Source organism: Ambystoma mexicanum, chromosome 4p (genome assembly GCF_040938575.1).
Source record: "Ambystoma mexicanum isolate Mex_15411 chromosome 4p, UKY_AmexF1_1, whole genome shotgun sequence".
NCBI lineage: Eukaryota > Metazoa > Chordata > Amphibia > Caudata > Ambystomatidae > Ambystoma > Ambystoma mexicanum.
The window spans coordinates 172,470,995-172,491,319 of NC_090927.1; positions in this window are offsets into that span (position 1 = coordinate 172,470,995).

Genomic DNA, 20,325 nt, shown 5'->3' on the forward strand with positions numbered 1-20,325 from the left:
AAACGTATTTCCAAGGACCCAGTATCGGGGACTACTAACAGTGCTGTAGGCGTAGCATCCAGGACATTACTTATCATGGATATAAGCCTCAACATAGCCCTGTCCGGTGATATAGGTAAGCAATGGATTTTAGGCCCCTAAATGTACAGGACACAGAGCTTCCGCACTAGCTGCTCGTTCCTTGCACTGGACTCAATATACTATAATAAAAGACAATTTCCAAATTACAACCACGCATGGAAGACTACAACTAATGTGAGCCTAATGTCCCTATACAAACAATGTTGGTGGACAAGTGCAATGTTTGTTTGTTTGTTTTATTATTTATAATGCGCATCATACCCTGGGGTAACAGGGCGCAACAATTACAAGCATATGCAAAGCTTAGTTACACAAAGATGTATACAGTTTACATAAAGGCAGTAAATTACAGGGGTGTATATATAGAGGGTGCTTATTTACAGGCGTAGCGTGCAGTAATAGGGTATGCAGTCCATTTTCAGAAAGGATTATATACAATATATACAGAATAAGATCGGGTGAGCGGAGATGAGTACAAGGATGCAAACAGAGAGAAGAAAATATGGTGGATACCTTAGAGGTGGTAGAACAGTTCTAATTGTTTCCTGAGCATGGGTTATTATAACTTGTCATTGGATTTCAACCATATGATTTTGTTGGATCTGAATTTGTGGTAGGATTGGTCTATTCTTAAACTGGGGGGCAGGGAGTTCCAAAGATTGGCGGCTTTCACCGGGAAGCTGTTGCCACCGATTGTAGATCGTTTGAAACAAGGAATGTAGAGGCGATCTCTGTTGGCTAATCTCACTGGTATCAGGGAAGTCTGTTTATGGAATCTCTCCACCCATGGTAAACACATGCATAGAATTCTAGCCTGTGCATGAAAGATTCATAAGGGACAACCTTTAAACCCCTATTAAACATAAGAGACTCTTTATAGCATAGACAGTTTCATAAGAAACACTTGCAGCACTCCCAGAACTGTGCCTCTCTTCACCTATGACAAAATAGGTTAGATGACACATAGCTACAACTCCAAAACGTACCACATGCCATTCGAGTAGTTAAGTAGTGATGAAACCAGCAAATGAAAAATGTGTTTCACATACTGGGTTCAGTATAGTGTCTCCTTGCTGACAGTAGTTTTTCACTGGGATTTTAACTGACAAAATTCCATTGCACTAACTCATCAAAATATAGAAGGGGTAAGGGAATAAAAGGAATAGGTAGGGTTTGGGGTAGGTATACAATTATTGGGAAGAGGCTTTGGGGGAACTCCCCAAATAAAAAAAATAAAAAATATTGATGAGGGTTTTTCGATGGAATGTTTTCAGTAAAAATTCAGTCAAAAAAACTCCTGTCGGCAAAACGACATAGAACCATCGAGTTTATGTCCATGGCTCCTTAAAAGTCAATAAGAACACGTTTCCTGTCTTTGTCAAACAATGAGTAAAAGCAGGTGGTCTAAGGTTACCGTTTATTTTGTTGTAAGTCTTTAAGAGCTTGTGGAAGACTTGAAAACCCAAGATGAGGTTGTTTAGGCTCTCGTTACTAGTAGTCTTAGATTCAAGATGTGCACAAAAATGTAACCTTCATTTTCTTTTTATTGATGTGTTTCTTGAAGGATTTATACATTGTTGGAATGGTTTTTATTTTCTTCTTATAAGATGCAAGGTGCAGAGATAGGTAAGGGAAGTAACTTGCACATACACTGCACAAAAGCAACAGCCCAGCTCCTGCTCATTCTCCACTCTCTCCTGGCACTCAAATGTCCTCTTGGGTATGTGGTCCTTACGGTCCTTACATTGCATAGCCAGTCTCCCTTATAGTTCTAGCTGTCTTACATTCGATGCTAGTCTTATGTGGCTGGATGCCCCACATTGCTTTGATTTGGTTACATCAACATCTTTGAGATTGATTGATATTCTTTTCTGCAAAGAGCTTCCTCTCCTTCTTCATTTTGCTTTGCATGCCTCCTATGTACATCCCCCACATCAACAAACATGATCATACTACCAGAGATTCCACTCTTGTATGTTTAGCCACACTCGGCCCATCCATCAGCCCACTTTCTTCCACCCACACACCTCTAAGTTGCCTCTTCCACTCATCATCCTCATTCAAACCAACATACCATTTAATTGCTATCTTCAATCCACATGGATGCACCTTTAAATTCCATGGCATTTTGGTAAACTTTGACTAATCACAAGGATTACGAAAATGTTAATTTCCATTTGTCCACCTTTACATTCCAGTTCACTCTCAATATATGCCCTCTTGTGAATCTTCCTCTGGTATGTGCCGGTCTTACTTCACTCATTGTCATGAGCTGCCTTTATGCATTTTCTAATCAAGTCAACCTTCACTTCACCTAATGCCACTGTCTCATTCACCTATGCAGAAGTTAGGTTACAGGTAACCTCCTGCCCCAGGATAAGCATGAACAGGGTAACTAACCTTGCATAATCAGGAGAGGAACACACCTTCTATTGGTGTCTGTGCATTCATACTCTTCCTTTGGGCCTGTACAAAGATTCCAGGCATCACCCTATTATGTCTCTCCATCAACCCATTACTCACAGGATGATATAAGGCAGTATTTGTTCATTTGATACTACTTTTCACCGTAATTCCCCACAATCCCACTCCTGATCCATGGTTTATTATCACTTACTATCTCTTCTGGCTATCCTCTCCCTTCAAGGCCGTCTATCAAAACATCTGCTGTCCCCCATTCCACAGACGTAACCATCATTACCAATACATATTTATTTTTCTTCCGCATGCTGCTCTAACACATCAATACCTAAGTCTTACAGGTGCCCTCATGAGTGTAATAGTTTTATATGTATTTTCATTGACTTGCCCACAATGAGACATGGCTAGCATTCTCTCACCTTCAGCTCAACGCTGGCTGCCATCACAGCCACCAATAGATTTCTAGAACTTTAATTTTTGAGCCACTGATACCTTCATGAACAAACTGTATAATATTATCCTTTAACAATTCCAGAGGCACTTATTTGTGATTCTTAAGCCTTCCTCAATTGGCAATTTTCATTTCCCAGAATGCCTATCACTCCTCAGCTCCTTTATTTCTTGGCCTACCATTTTCTACCCGTTCTATTACTATTATTATTTCATCATCTTGAAGGGTGATGTCCATTCACTCTTTCCTTGACACTGTATCATTTTCAGTGTCTACATTAGGTACCATGCATTCTTGACCTCCAATCAGTCAATGGTAAAGGAGCAACATCCTAGGAAAGAAATCAGTGATAGTGTTTTGTTTCTCTATTCATATTGTGACCTTTTCTGCTGGATAGAGTATTCTGTTTCCAAAAGTATCTCTCTGTCACATAGTAACATGACTCTGTGTGTGACACTGCTCTTTGTGCGTAACATATGATTCCTTTCTCTCACCCCTTCACCTGGGGAAGTACAGACCCTAGCCAACTCACTATCTTTCTTCCAATTAGTCACTGCATTCCTTTTACGAGCGCTCTCAGTGGGTTTGTCAGCTCCATTAACAGTCTAATACATTTGCTATACAACTGTGCCGTCTCAGAAACAAGAGTATCTTATTCGTATTAGTAGCTGTAGGCCCTTCTGCAAAGGTCTGCATTAAATCCTCAGTGGGCTATTTACCTTTCACCATTTACCACGTGGCCTACGTGTTCCATTTTGTTTACTCTAAATTTGCACTTGGAAGTTTCTATGGTTACTGTGAGGTGTAAGAAAAATGAGGCGGACACATTTGTAAAGTGTTTCAACTATTGCCATTTTATTAAATAAAACAGATTAAATAAATGCCTCAATATCCCTACCCTACTGTGGATTTCTGCAGTCCAAATGATCTGGCTGGTGCCTGTTTCGGAATGTAGGGGGGAGGTGCGAACACAGGGGCTATAATCAAGGATGAACTTGGGAAGAAAAGAAATACAGGAAAATAGAAGCTTTTCAGTCCCCTTTAGATAGGAAGACAGGATGCCAGATGTCTGCAGTGGGGGATATCTGTGTAGCAAATGCATCCCCCATTTACGATCTGCAGCCTACTCCTCAAACAACAAAGAGACTTAATAAAAACACTGTCCCAGAAAGGCAAATGGCGCTGGAGACAGAAGGTCTCCAATTTGCATATCCAAAAGATTTGCTATGAATTTAAAGGGACTATTATAATTTCAGCCTTTTTCTCAGCAACCGCACGTCATATTGATAACATGTATGTTTCATTTTTTAGAAAAATTCTAGGTGATTTTGGTGATATACAATTAATCCACCTGTGACTCAGGAAGCTGTAATGGCCATCTAAAATGGATTTCTGGCTGATCTGAAAATGTCCCGAATTTGAGAGTGGGCGAACTGGTGGAGGGTAAAATTAGGTATGTGCGGAATACATTGCATGTGCCTGATGATTATGCTTTTTGTAAAAACAGCAGAAAAATGCCAAACAGACGTGCAACATGGTGCAAACTCAGCTTTTGTTTTATTAAATTCCCCCTGATTTGCTGAATCAGAAAATATATATATATATTATGGCAGTTACTAGTAAATCACAAAGTTTTGACACATAACTAGTTTTCGCCAAAAAACGTGACATGAGAAAAAATGGGGTTTGAAAATGGAATCTGCCATATGTCTGCTCCAGACTCCTAAGCCAATCCTTAGAGAGTGGATGGATTTGGGAGGACAGAGAAGGGTAACTGTCCATTCCTATTTGCGAGAACTGTTGCAGTGTACTCCGCAAGATTGTGAACTTGATGGCGTCATCGCTGCTATATAAAGTGGATGCACTATGAGGAAGGGACAGCGCTGCTGAAATTTACCATCTGGCAGTCACAAGGAATCACTAAAGGAGATTGCATCTGGGTGGAGCTGTCTATTGCTAGGGGGGTCTAAAAAAGCTGACTGGACTCTATTGTGAAGAGCTTTGGACCATCTTTTAGAGTGGAGTGACCAGACCCCTGCCCTATCCTTCCAGAGGGTCCTGACATGCAGCTGGCTTTCCTGGCCTTTAAACAGAGGTTTTCTACGTGAGTAAAATTGAATCCTATGCAACCAAAAGATGGGGGGATCTGCTGGCCTTAAATCCATTCCCTTTATAGCAGGTGGGGGAAAAACTGTGTAAATCGTTAGCCTATTTAACAAACAAATATTAATTTAACTAATTCCCCTTGACAGATCACCACTGGGTGATTTTTTATTACATTTGAAATTAACAAAGGTCATTCCCAGTGTGCGCTGAAAACTGTAGACTGTAATTTAATCGGGTAATTCTATTTATCCTGTTTCTCTGACTTCTTTAGGAAGAGGGGTGCCTTTGTCCCTAAACAAAAAAAAAACCATAAACTGCCAGCTTTCCCAACAGAGGCCTTTAAGTGGAGGGGGGTCTGAAATCCGTAATTAACAAATCATCCCAATTTTTGCTATTCAGCTTCCCGAACATACACCTTTAAGTGGAGGGGGATCTGAAACAAGAGATTCTCAAACTATCCTCATGTTTACATGCCAGCTTCTCCAACAAAGCCTTTTAAGTGGAGGGAGGTTGGAAATTACAAATTCTTAAATCATCCCAATTGTTCTGCCCGACTTCCCCCACACAGACCAAAGTAGGGGGGTCTGAAAAAACAACTGCTAAATCCCCCTTTGTTTATTATAAAGAGAAAGTGTGGGTGAAATCATAATTGCCATATGCATTTGTCCAAATCTGTGCAGGAAACTGCTAGCCTTATAAGCACGCAGGAAAATTGAAATTGCACAGCATTGCATCTGTAACTGATTTTGTTAATTCACAAGTGCATAGTATTCGTCGAATTGAAATTTGTATAAAGTAAATCATTGTGATTTGAATTTTCCCAACCCATTGGTGTGATTTATTTGTGTAACGATAAGATAATTGTGAGCCACAAAAAAGGTGACATGTGTAGTTTAGTGTGATTTATATTGGCTATAATTCAAATGAATAAATAAATATATTTCCTTTACACTGGCTTGGTTCCTGGCTCATTGGTAGCTCAGGATGAGGGATCACAGTGGCATGATATGAGGCTGAGATAAGGCTGAATAATGAATTAATATTTACCATTTATGGGCCTCATCACGAGTTTGGCGGTAACCCTTAAATCCGGCGGTCGCGCTATTACCGCCGGATTTAAGGGTCCGCCAAATCAGGGCTTCGGCTGATTTCTCCCCAGCTCTGAGCTGGGGGAAATCCGCCGAAAATTTGCGCTATTACCGCCGGCGGGAAATCTGCCGGCGGTAAGAGCGCAAAAATTCCCCATTGAGCCCAATGGGGAATGGGGCATTCCTGTATGGGCTCAGTGGGGAATGGGGAATTCCATCACCGCCAAACCTGCGATCCGGCGCTAATAGCGCCGGGGGGTTTGGCGGTAGGGCTAATACCGCCGGTGGTTATACCACCAGCGTTACCGCCCAACTCGTGATGAGGCCCAATATGTGATACTTATCTAGAGGAGGGAAAAAACTCCCTGTGTTGAGAGTGGCCTCTAAATAAACCATTACAAATTGGGACTCGTTTCAGGATGTGGCTGGCTATTTTTGACTCGTGACAAGTGCATTGTGACAGACTATTCATCTTGATGTAATTGTGTTAAGGTGGAGGGAAAGTCATCTTTGTTTTGTTAAAGTGGTGTGAGGACTTGAACCCTGAGTTCCAGGGTGGTGTATAGGTGATAAATTAAGATTGAGTATTGATTTTTGATTTGGCATTGTGAGTGGAAATTAAGCGGGAACAGGGTGAGTTTGCTCCTGTGCAAAGGAAATTGTACACAAATTGCAAAAAGGCCATTTTTAAAAATGAGCACAATTGAAGTTAGAGATGCCAGGAAACACCTCCTACCCAAATTTCCCTCTGCCACTGCGACTGGTGCCTGGTCCATTCTGAGCCATACAGGGGCCAGACCACACTGGACCAGTCTCCCCCAGCATCCCTTACCAGCACTTGCCCTTGGGCACCCTCCCCGGACTAGCCCGAACCTGGTCCTCCTTGTCCATTGCACTTATCTTTCCCCTGGCACTTGCCCCCGTTGGCCCCCTCAGCACTTGCTCACCCCCTTTAGACTGCCACCTCTGCACTTTACCCCATCCCAACCATGCCACCTACCACTCCTTCCCTAGCACTTATCACCTTTGTCTTTTCACATGTACCGTAGGATTGTAACAAGGCCATTATAAGCATCACTGTTGTTTACTTTTCCTATGCCCCCCCCTATTTTCGTCTTGTGACGCCTGGAAACACTTGTGTATGGGCGCCATACAAATGCCCAATAATTAAATAAACAAATAAATTGAGGCTAATGGAAGGAGGAAGAACATGAAATTTGGCAAACAAGAATGATGCAGGAGGTAACTCCTGTAAGTGCTGACATTTGACAGGATAAGGTCTGTTACATTAAGTTCTAACAGAATTTTACATGACACAAATAACTCTGATGAGCAGATTAAAATGGCTCAGTTCACAGCGTATTTGTTCTTTCATTTGCAGTTAGTGGAAGAACGATTCCAAAAGAGTGAGGCCTGTGCGCGGATTGAGACTGTGGTTTTGAAAGAGACCCATCAAGAACATAAACAGTTAGAAGATAAAGCACAACAAAGGCACATCTTAGAATTAAAACAAGAAAGCCTCCTTGAACAACTAAAAATGAGCTCAAAACATGGCAACAGGAGAGCGCAGAGCGTGAAATGCATTTTTCTGCACTGTAAAATGCACGTAAAGACTGTGGAAAATATAAGCAGACTGCACCATAAGATACATGATCAGACTATATATAATAGAGGGCTGTTAGATGACATTATGGCCCTCAAACAACAAATCAGGCAATTAGAGAAGGACAATAGTCAGTGTATCATCAAACAGATGGACTCTCAACAGGAGTTTGATGAAATGCATCAGAATGTAAATATTTTGAAGCACCAGAATTTGCAGCTGCTAAAAGACCATGATGCAGAAAAGGAATCGTCAGACTTTCATGAGCTGACCACAATTAGAGAGGAAAACAGGGAACGTGTGGTGTGAAGCAAGTAGAGGCTGACCTGTCTCAGGCAGCAAATTGTGGGGCACGTTGGAGAAAGAGATCAGTCTCTTGAAAGACAAGCCCCTCGAATATGAACACATCATACAGGACTCCCAGAAAGAAAATGAAGCATTTCAGGAAGAAGTGCAGCAAATTAAAGCTCGAGTCATGGCTCAGACCAGGGTGCTTTAGACTAAACAGGCCTTGTTCTCAAAGTTAAAAAAACTAGTTGTCTGAATACCATCGGAAATCAAGACAGAGAGAAGCAGGTGTGAAGGTTTGATAAGTGAAATTGAAAAATACAAACAGGCATTGGGGCACCCTGACCAGTCAGGATATGGAAAAGCGCCTACTGTTAAAGGGGTGATACCCCCTCTACCAGGGACCTCATTCCAGTTAGCCACAACTTCATATGTCCCAACGGCAACTGAACTCATACACACCACTTCAGGGAAACATGAAGCAGCTGGACTCACCCAGTCCTAGCCTAACTGAGCCAGAAGGCCCATACTTATTAGATGTTGATGAATAATCATCTTTACCAAGCAGAAGGGAAGGTGGCCAGACTAGTGTGTTCTTGGAAATCCAAAATACCACTGGGAGTACTTCTGACCATGAAGACTTCTATGATGAGAAAATCCAGAGGTTGAACATTTATTTACAGATGGACCACTTAGTCTGCTTGGTAGAAAGAGAAGATCCAAAGCTTTGGCCTAGGAAGAGCATTCTGAAAACCTCTGCATATTCAGGGGGTTATGGGGATTTCCCCGTCATACCTGGAAGAGGGGATGAAGTGAATGAGTGCACTCCTGCGCAAAAAGCGGACTACAGGGGAAATTACCGTGAGAGTTCACGGCGCCATAGGAGAGAGAAGACCCTGTGACTCTGGGAGGCATTCCCAATCTCACCGAGATCGGGAGTGCATAGAGGACAAGGAATGGACTATAAACAGTAGCAGCTCTGATTCAGAAGGTGAGTGGACTCAGACGCAGGGGAAAAGGAAGACTGCCAAAAAGAAGAAGGGTTTTGTTAAAGACCTAATTCGACATATCAAGGCCATAAGGAGCTTTTTGACTGCCTACTACAAGAATGCAAAATATTCTGAATGATAGCACTTAGAGCTTTATGAGCAAATGATGACAGCATTTGAAATAAAAAATTATATGACTTGTATGGAGTTTGTCAAGTGGACATTCTCCCCCAAATACTCCAGCTTCTTTGCAGGGCTCCGGATCACTACAAAAGGCCCACTTATAAGGTGGCCATATTGAAAACATGTTCCACCCACCGGAACCTACCAGAGGCCCATGAGGCAGCATATAACTTGCAATGTGGGGAAGACCAGGCGTCTAGGGAGTTTATGCAGGATTTAAAAAGAGCAATAGCGCAGACTTTCCGATGCGTGAACACCAATAGTAGGGAGTTTGTGACAACCTACTTCCATGAACTCCCCAAATACATCATGACTCTGCTGGGGTGGGATTCTCATGTGCAGAAGACCCTAGATTGAGTGGTTGAACCAGCCACCAGTACCTATGAGGTCCAGAAGCCCACTGAGAATATAAACAACCCAAAATCCCTAAACCCTCTACTACACCCGCTGTAGTGAAAGTGGCAGCGGTGAAAACTACCTCTCCATTGGATCTGCAAATGGGAGCAGGGGGCTAGAAATACTCCTCCCAATCGAATGGTAGTCAGGTAGGGTACCAGAATGATGACCCATTTGACCCTGTCACCTATGTAAGCCAGAGATACAAAGGTGATAGGCCTATCCTGGGGTATGTATACACTCCCCTGGCACAGAGGGGGGCCCAACCATGTAATTACTGCCCCAGGAAACTTCCCTCCAAATTTCTCTCCGGAAAGAAGTATTACTCCACCTCCCAACCTGAACTTTTCCCCAGGTACTGTAAGGAAGGCATGGTATCAACAGTAAGACAGACACAAGTGACTACAGTTCAAGGATGTTTATTGAATTTCAAAAAGGGTACGGTAAAAGCCTATCTAATCCTAAATCTACAGATGGGATCAAGCTACAACCATCAAATAATAATAATGCAGTCCTAGTGGTGTCTTGTCAAAATAAAAAAGGCCTATACTAAAAAACCTATTGCCAGTCCTTGCCTCTAAATATTGTAGGGAATAATATTAAGAACATATAGAAGTGTTTAAAATTGATATGTCAGTATGTTCAGGCCATTGGCCTCTCTTCTCCACATTTTCAGCACAGGACAAGGATGTTCACTCGAGCGTAGCACACTCTCTCGCTTCTCTGGCACGAGGACACAGTTCAATTACTAGCATCAGTGCCTTCTGTGCCCAAGTCTTTTTACTTATCAAAGTCTCTTGATTCAGAGGGCCTGATGTACAAAACAAACAAAAAGTCTCACAAGTACTCAATTCAGGTGATACACTCTTCACCCTGGATCCTCCTCAGCCGGGCTCAGATACCCTTTCTTACAATGATCATTACTTTGGATCCCCCTCTTGCAGGCTCAGATCCTCCCGTGAGAAAGTGTTCATATCGGGAAAGGGGGGGGGGGTTGAGTTCCTATGTATCCTACCTGGTAGGATGGGGTACCGGTGTTACAGGGAAGGGGATACTGCAGCTCGCCCTCCGGTGTCCCACTTCCATTCCCAAAGGACCCCGCATTCAGTTGAACCTCCCGCACTGGTCCACCCCCGGGAACTGAATCCAAAAGCGATGGCTGTGTCCTGGCCACATGGATAACAGATCCTCAGGGACTAGCGGGTGAGACACCTTCAGATTTCTCACAGTACCCGCCAAAGCAGACCTACCAGAATAATCCTCCTCTCTCTCCCCGCTTCCAGACCAATAGATCCCTGAAAGCAGGAGAAGGAAGAGCCAGGATGGAAAATTATGGGGGAAAATGTCAGTACGTGAGCTACTCCGGGAGAAGGGACAGTTGCTCTTTTTGGGAGCAGCAGAGTTACAACTCAAAACCTCCCTACCAGCCAGAAAAGGTCTTGCAGTTGGAGCGACAGGTCCAGCAACTGACCAATGACGTGGGGCGCATGCTCAGGGCTCAGTCCAACTCTCAATCAAACCCTGCTTCCCAGCATTCCCCAACACTCAGATCTGATGTCCCAGGTGGGAAATGACAGGAATTAACCTCTGATAAACCACAGGTTCCTGAGGAGGGTGCCCGGGTGGAGGGGAGATGCGAAGCCCTAGAGGAAGCTTCCTTTCTTACCCAAACAGAACCCCAAAGAACTTCTCAGCCTGAAAGTGACTCTTCTACCCCCGAAATTTTTGAAACCAAAGAGCAAGGGTAAGTAGCAGAGGCCAAAGAAGAACCCACTTTGTGGAGAAGCTTAAGATAATTCCCTTTGAAAGAGAAGAATCCCTGGAGGATGCTGGTAAGGAAATCTTCTCTTTCAGAAACAGGGGGATCCCTCCCAAAGTAAAATGGCCCCAAAATAAATGGGACAGGGTAAGTATGGAGACTAACCCAGAATAAGAAACTCTTCAACCCAAAAAAGGCGAGCCAGACAGAATTGAAACTGGGGGGTGTTCTTTCCCCAATCAGGTTCTGAGAACTACCTCCATGTAAAGGGGGACAGCAAAGAATTGGGGGAAAAAGAGGATTCCACAAATCCACCCATTGGTAGTTGCAATATTTTATTTACAGATTCCCGGCCTCCAACATACAAAATTGCAGAAGATCACATGGTGTCAGAGTTCAATATTACGAAAATGACCACCAGGCTGTAAAATAACTCACACTTTATTTGCACCTTGGAGGAGAAAGAAGGCCGATTTTATGCACCGGTCAAAGTGCAGGGTCAGTGTGAATTGTCAGCTCTGGTGGAACTGGATCCCAAGCCACCCTCCTGTCCAAAAAAGCTTTTGACCAAATAAACTCAGGACAGGAGAAGCCCACCAAATTCTCCTCACACCACTTCCTAGACAACTCCTACATTTTGATGGGAATGACATTTCCATTGAAGTGACTGAGGATCTGTAAATAAAAATTGGGCCACACCAGCTAAATAGTGATAGTCTTGACTCCATAGGACACACCTTGTTTGTTTGTTTGTTTGTTTGTTTATTAATTTGGTAATGCACACTGAACCCTTAGGTAACTGGGTGCAGCAGATAGAAGGATACCTAAAGCTTGGTTACAATATACAGTTAAAACATACAGAGAATACAGTGGTAGTGCAGGCATATACTGTAGGACGGAAAATTGGATAGAGAAGGTAAAAGTACAATCATAAATAGGCAGGTTTAAGTAGCAGAGTATTCACAGGATCAAATGTTGTTCAAGTGCAGCCAGTTTAGCGTGTTACGTCGGAAGCTGAAATATGGCTGATCCGTTCTAAGGGCCAGGGGTAGTGCGTTCCAGTACTGTTCAGCTTTAACTGGGAAGCTAGTACCGCCAGATTTAGTTAGCTTGAATCTAGGGATTTCTAGGCAATAGGAGTTGGCTGACCTGCCAGGCGGGTCGAGGTTCTCCTAACCATTCTCTCTGTGAGGTAAGGGGGTGTTGCGTTATTGAGGCATTTGGAGGTGAGTGATACAGTTTTGAGTAGAATCCTATCACTAATCTTTAGCCAGTCATGATATCTGCTGATGTTGGAAATGTGCTCTCTGACAGGTATATTCACATCTGCTCTCAGGGCATTGTTTTGCAACGTTTGTAACTTATCAAGGATGTATTTGTTGGCTCCCAGATATAGGGCGTTGCAGTAGTCCAATTTTGACATTATTAATGCATTGGTACGGGTAATACAGCTGTCTTTAGTAAGGAATGGTCTGCATGCCCTGATGAGTTTGCATGTGTAGGCAGTGGATGATGCTATTGAGTTAACCTGCTTCCTTAGGGTGAGGGTGGAGTCAAGGTAGAAACCTAGCGTTTTTACCTCAGTCATTACATTGATTGTATTGCCGTCAATATTAAAGGCAGTGTAGTTAGGGCTGAGTTTTTTTAGGTTGGCATCAGAGCCCAATATCAGGATCTTAGTTTTATCGTCATTCAGGCAGAGGCCATGTGATGTCATCCACGCCAGAATGAGGAGGTATATTTTGTTTACCAAGGCCATAACAAGACCTTGTTTACTGGGAAACAATCTCCCGAGAAGGTTATCACCTCTGATCGACCGTGTGAACAAGGTCCTCTCGACCCAGACTAACCAGCTTAGAACATTAAACTTGAGTACCATTTATGTAAGCAGGAATGGTACCTGTCATTTAATCTAGCAACATTGGAGAATGTAGAATTCCATTTCTAGAATAGCCAAGTCGCAGACATCAGTGTCATCTCTGTAGGAGAACAAACTGGTGATGGGAACACTTCTCCATTCTTGAAAATCAACCTTCATCCAGTTTTAAGTGTCAATACACACTGGAAGAGAACACCCTAAAATTCTACCCCAGTCCAAAATCAGAAGAAACCTTGAACCCGTGAAACCAGATAAGGAAGAACCCTCTCAAAGTCTGATGGACATTCAGAAAAAGGGCAAAGAGTCGGTTTTCCCTTATTCAGTTAAATGAGGAGGAGGAGCCGGTGCTTGCCGGAGTATGCCTGAATAATGGAAGGAGCTTCATCGGTGAAGAAGTATTCAGGAAACTCCCCAAAGATCAGACCATTCCCACATTTAACTTGATTGACAAATGGGAAATAGGTCTGGAAATGCCAAATTCCAAGCATCTCCTGCTGGTGTATGCTAAAAAAGTCCACTGGCAACAAAAGCATAGACCATAATTGTTGGGTCGTGAGAGATGTCCCTTTCACCTTTTATTTGGGCAGTGACATTCTTTACCAATTCGCAATCAATGTGGACCTAATTAGCCTGATCACGACTGGTGGGTAACCCCATGGGCTTTGACAACACCGAAAAAGCATTCCGATTAGCTCAATTGCTGTCTTATGTGGTTGAAGTTCAAGTGTGAGAAGAGGTTACCATCCCATGACAGGTGTGAGAATTCACTATTCCTCTCAAAATTAAGTGAGGACAGAACCCCAAACTTTAGGACTCCTATACAAAAAATTGAAATTCCCATCTCCAACAACAAGGTTTGTATTTAAATCCAACACCTCTAGTAGACCTAGGACACAACACCATTCGAATATTGGTCGACTATCAAGTTATCACTTTGGGGGCAGACACCTTTATTGGAATGGTGGTTGATACCTAACATTATTCTATTGATTTAGGTAATGAAATCATGGGCCCAATCCCAAATTATTGTTTCGACCTCAGCGACAGTATTCCTCCAGAAAAGATTTTTGCTAGCCATGAGGGGAATTTCATGGTGTTACAAACACCTCTGTACAGGTGCTTAATAAATGTCATATTCCAATTGGCGAAATATAACGCCACTGCGATGGAACATTGAAGCTATTCGTACATTTAGAACAAAGCCCCAATAATGACTGAGGAGCCAAATGGGCCCAACATTTCTATATTTGGAATGTTATGTCCCTTTATCAAAAGGGGGATGATTTTAATATCAATCGTTCCACCTGGACAAATTGTGTCGTTTTCTCCACTTTGGACTATATCTATGTAGATGATCAATTGAATAATCAGTGTCAGCCGATGACAATTAAGTTTACTGCTCTTAGCGACCATGCAATATTGGCATGGTCTGTCAAGATTCCACAAACTCTAGAAATTGCGTACTATGATGATCCAGTACAAATTAATATCACAGGGAACATCATAACATGGAATGATAGGAATCTAGATAAACTCAATTTATTTATCAAAGAGAATATGGCAGACCTTTTGGATTGGCTGTATAAGAACCAGTGGAATTTAAAAGCACTAATGATATATCTAAAGACATCCCTGAAATTGAACGCAGTGCAAGGATATCCCATTAATATACAAAAGGGATGCTATGATCGAGCAGATGTAATGCCTAAGAAACAGCATCGGAAGCAGAGAAAATGCATCGAAAAAGATGCTCTACTTGATATAGAGAATAGGCGGCGGCTAAAAAGCTGGCATCAACCAGATACAAAAACTGGTTGAGAATGCATAAATCCTCTATTATCAATGCCAACTGGAAGTATCTTTTCAAATTACTTGGAAAAAGAGATGAAAAAAGATTTTGGGCTATCATTCGAACTGGCTTCCATTCTTCAACTAAAATGGAACCTAACTCGATTTGTATGGATGCTTGGAAAGAGACAGTAAATGAGATTTACTACACCAATAATATACAAACTAAAGCCCAATTATATTGCCCAACGAAAGATTTTAGAGATGACTTCACTAGGGAAGATATCATTAGGATATTATCTTCCCTTAATAGTTTGCAGGCACCTGGCCCTGATATGATACCCAATACAATCTTTAAGGATAATCCAGATTTTTGGCCCGTATTGTCAGAAACTCTCTTTGAGAAGATACTAAGGGATGGAAAGATTCTGAGAAGTTGGCAGAGGTCTATTCTGATCCTGATTTTTAAAGGAGGTGATCACATGAAACCCACTAACTATAGATTTTTGCCAATGGTTAATGCCAGCCAAAAAGTCTTTGCCACTCTGCTTCTTAGGAAATAATTAAATAGATGGATTAAGAAGGCTGACATCTTCCTGCCATATCAAAGTGGCTTCCGACAGGGTATGAACACTATGACAAATATCACCCGGCTTAACTATTTTATTGCTGCCATTAAAGAGGGAGGAAATGACCATTATGTTTGTTTTATTAGTTTTAGTAAAGCGTTTGATACGGTATCCAGGGTGTCCCTTTGGGCAAAATTAAGAAAGCTTAATATAGATCCAACCTTATTGTATTTTATCAAACAATTTTATACTGATATTATTGTGAGGATAAAAACAAACAAGGATGGCACATTTACCCCAGAAATGCAGACAAACATCAGCATTAAACAGGGATGTGTGTTGGCACCAACTTTATATAATTTGTATGTCGCGGATATGGATCAACATCTTCAAAATATCTGCAACTTTCCACCTACAATAGGAACTACAATTGTACCTCGGTTCAGTCACGCTGATGACAGCACAATAATGGATCACACTCTGATTGGATTGCAACTATCTCTTAATGCCATTTCTGACTATGCACAAAAAAATAACCTCTGTATTAATGGCCTCAAGACAAAATTAATGATATTTGGACCTAGAGGGAAAATACCCAAAAAGAAATGGTATATCAATGGAACTAAATTGGAGGTGGTCAAAAGTTATAATTATTTAGGCGTCTCTATTAAAAATAAACCTTCTAAAGATTTTCACTGTATGAATATATGCTTGAAGGTATTGGAAAAGTGGCTCCTCTTACAGAAAATGATGTACAAAGAAGGTGGCAATAGTATAGAGGGTCTCAATAAGTAATACCCAAGCAGCATTATCCCCAGTATAACCTACAGACTCCCAACAATTTCTGAAATAAAATTAGAAGGTATTGCCATATTAGAGGCTAAAATCTTATGTACAATACTAAATGTTCCAAAGTCTGTGCCGGTGACTGCCCTATGCATGGAGCTTGGTATTACATTGATTAAAACCACACGATTAATACAAAAATGTTCTCTTTATTTTAATATCATATCAACTGATGCAGATGATAACTCGATAAATGGGTTATTATCCGAACAATACTATAGAAATTGTGCTAATAGCTTTCTGATCAGTTTGCAAGAATGCGTAGCAAGATATTTGAAACTCCATAATAGTGATGCGGATATGCTATTAGCAAATTGAACCTATTGAATTTTATTAAAAGGAAAGCTAAAGAGCAAGACTCTGCCATGAATATTGAATGTTTGGCCAAAAGTACAATGTACAAGGAATATAGTACTCGATCTTTTGAACTTGGGGTCCCCCGCACATATCTTACTAGAATTTGTTCCAAGGAAATCAGAAGATTTATTGCGTATCTTCGATTTAACAGCTTTCCGACCTTGGAGCACATGGGGCATGATTTAAATATAATTGATTTGAGAGATGTTGATGTTTTTAAATATTTTATTATAATTGAATTGATTGATGTGAATATTTTATCAGTTGCAAAGTCTTAATGATAATACATTAATATTGTGTCTCAATACTTATATTATAATACATTTTAAAAGTTGATTTTATATGAATTATGTATATATGCTTAAACATGAATCATGGATTATTAGATTGGCTTTCTTTAATGATGTGCTGAGTAATTTGTATGTTTTTCTTTTGTCTTTATGCTAACATACTTTTATAATTAAAATTGTAGTTTGTATTGTGTAAAGGTTTGTATTAAACATAAACACAAATAAATAAAAAAATAAAAAATGCCATATCATATTCACTCTTCCTGGTAGAGGTGATCTGTGACATTAGAATGGAGGAGGTGGTGGTCAGAGTTATGGACCACTACCTCAAATACCCTATCCAGGTCAACACAATCAAAAGAGATCTCTCCACCCAACTGGAGGATACAGCTGTAATTGCCAAGCCCAAGGTCTTTCCAGGTTTCAAAATGTTCAAGGAAACAATCAAGCATGTTGATGCCTGTGAGACCGAGGAGCAAAGACAAAAGATCAAACAGGTCTTCCTGGTATTCCAAGATATCTTTTCAGTTGACTCATATGACTGTAGATGCATATCCATTCATTTAATCACCATACCCATGGACCCAGAGATGGTTCCAGTATTTGCCAAACAATACTGGTTACCTCTTTTATCCATAGAATCCCTCACAGAGATTATCAAAAATTTAGAATCCTGTGGGATAATTTGTCCGATCCACAGCACCTTCACCAACCCGGTGCTGGGGAAAATCAAACCAAACGGCCAAAGGAGACTATGTGCAGACCTGAGGGAGCTGAACACGTGTCAAGATGGCCCCTTCCCCACATTGATCAGGGACTGGTCCGGATCCAAGTGTCAAAGGTGTACATCTCCATTGACCTGACCAACAGCTACTGGACAGTACCTGTAATTAGGGAAAACCAGTACAGGCTTGCCTTTACCTTTGGGGGGCAGCGCTAGACATGGAACTGAACCCCCTTTGGATACGTAAATTCCAGCAATGAGTTCAACATCTTTCTACATAAGGCCATGCCCGAATTGGGCGAAAGGGGAAACCTGGCCTATGTGGATGATGTTCTGATAAATAGCTCAACTGTGGAAAAATATATAGCAGAACCCCAGTATGTTCTAACCCACTAGCAGAAAGCCAGGACAAAACTGTCTTATCAGAAGACACAGTAGTGTAAGACCTGAGTGAACTTCTTAGGGCACGAGATCACCCCTGAGGGTCTTAATCCCCAGGCAAAGAAGGTGGAAGTCATATTGAAATGAAAAGACCCTACTATTCTGCGAGAATTAAGAAGCCTTCTTGGACTCACTAATTATAGTCGGAAGTTCATTGAAGGCTACACAGAAGTCTCTCGACCCTTGGTCCATTTATTAAAGGCTGGAGTCAAGTGAGAGTGCGGTCTGAAACAAGCCGAGGCAGTTAAAAAACTGAAAAGAAGCCTTTCCCAGACTCCTCATTTGGCTTACCCCGTAAAGAACAAGGAGTTCTTCTTGGAGACAGGGTTCTTAAATACTTGCCTAACAGTGGTGTTGTATCAAAAGCAGGACAAGGCCAACAAAATCATCCTGTACGTGAGCAAGACTTTGTCTTCTGTGGAGGAAAAATTCATTGACTGCACAGAAAGAGGACCCGATCATTTGGAAATGTTATCGACACATTGAAGACCCTGTTTTCCTCTAACATAGTCGGATTGTACGGCAAAGAGGATCTCTGGGTATTGATGAAGTTTTCCAAGATGTTCCGGATCCAAGATAATTTGTTGGTAAGGAGAGTCCTAGTTTTCCTCTAACATAGTAAGATTGTACCGGCAAAGAGGAACTCCGGTATTGATGAAGTTTTCCAAGATGTTCCTGGTCCGGGTCACACCTCTGCTGACCCTTCCTGCCCAGCTATCACCCCATCTCTATCACTCCTTTCCAGGGCAAACTCTTAGAAAAGCTGGCCATCTCCTAGTTCAATCTTCACACTGAATCTGTTGGTTGTCTCCATGATCATCAGTCTGGCTTCAGAGTTGCCAGAAGCACAGAAACTGCTCTCCTGAACATCCGTGAAGACCTGCTCTCCATCCTTGATTCCAACACCCCCTGTGTCCTCATCTTACTTGATCTCTCTTCTGCCTTTGACACTGTCAACCATGCCATCCTGCTCAATCGTCTGCGTGATAACCTGGGGATCACCGGTCAGGCCTTAGCATGGCTGACTTCTTTCCTCTCTGATCGACCCTCCCAGGTCCAACTTGGGTCCTTCCTCTCCTCTATCTCTATCTCTACCTGTGGTGTTCCCCAGGGGTCTAACCTCTCTTCCTGGCTGTTCAACCAATACCTGGCACTTCTTGCCCACCGCATTGCTGCACTCTGCCCCAACTTCCAGTGCTATGCGGAGGACATGCAGCTAATTTTCAGGCTACCCTCAGCCAGCTCCTCTCCCTCTCTCATGTCTGTCCGACATCCAGGAGTGGCGTGCCGCCAATGATCTCTGCCTTAATGCCAGTAAGACCGAGATTCTCCTCTTCGGCAAACACCCACACCCTCCTTTCCTGTCACTCTCTGGCCGGCCTTTCTTGGCCCTCTTCCTGATCCCACCTCTGAGGCTAAAAATCTTGGGGTCATCTTCGATCCACACTCTCCTTCTCTCCTCACATCTCCGAGGTCTCTAAGAAGTCACACTACCAGTTGTACCTCCTCAGAGGTATTCTTCCTTTCCTCTCCTTCCCCCAGAACCTCACTGTCTCCAGAGCTCTGGTTCTGTCTAGGCTGGACTATTGCAACAGCCTCTTTCTAAATCTGTCTGCTTCTACTCTCCGCCCTTTGCAACTCATCCAGAACAGGACTTCAAGACTTGTCCTTGGCCTCAAGCCCAGGGATCGTATCTCTCCAGGACTGAAATCTCTGCACTGGCTCCCAGTGGCTGCAAGGATTATGTACAAACCCTCTGCATTGTCCACAAGGCCTTCTGGGGCTTGGGGCCTCAATACCTTCAACTCTCTCTTCCTAAATACCTTCCTTCTCTTCGCTCATCCTCCTCCAACTCCCTCAGGGTCAGTCCCTTCTCCAAGCAACGAGTTGGTGGTAGATCTCTGTCTTCAGCTGGGGCCTCCCTCTGGAACAGCCTCCCTGAAACTTGAGGAGAACCATCTCCGGTTCTGGAAGCACCTCAAAACCTTTCTCTTCGCTTCTGCCTTTTCTCCTCCTCTCCCCTGCTGATTTCCTGGCTGAATCTGAAACTGCACTGGTTACCTAGT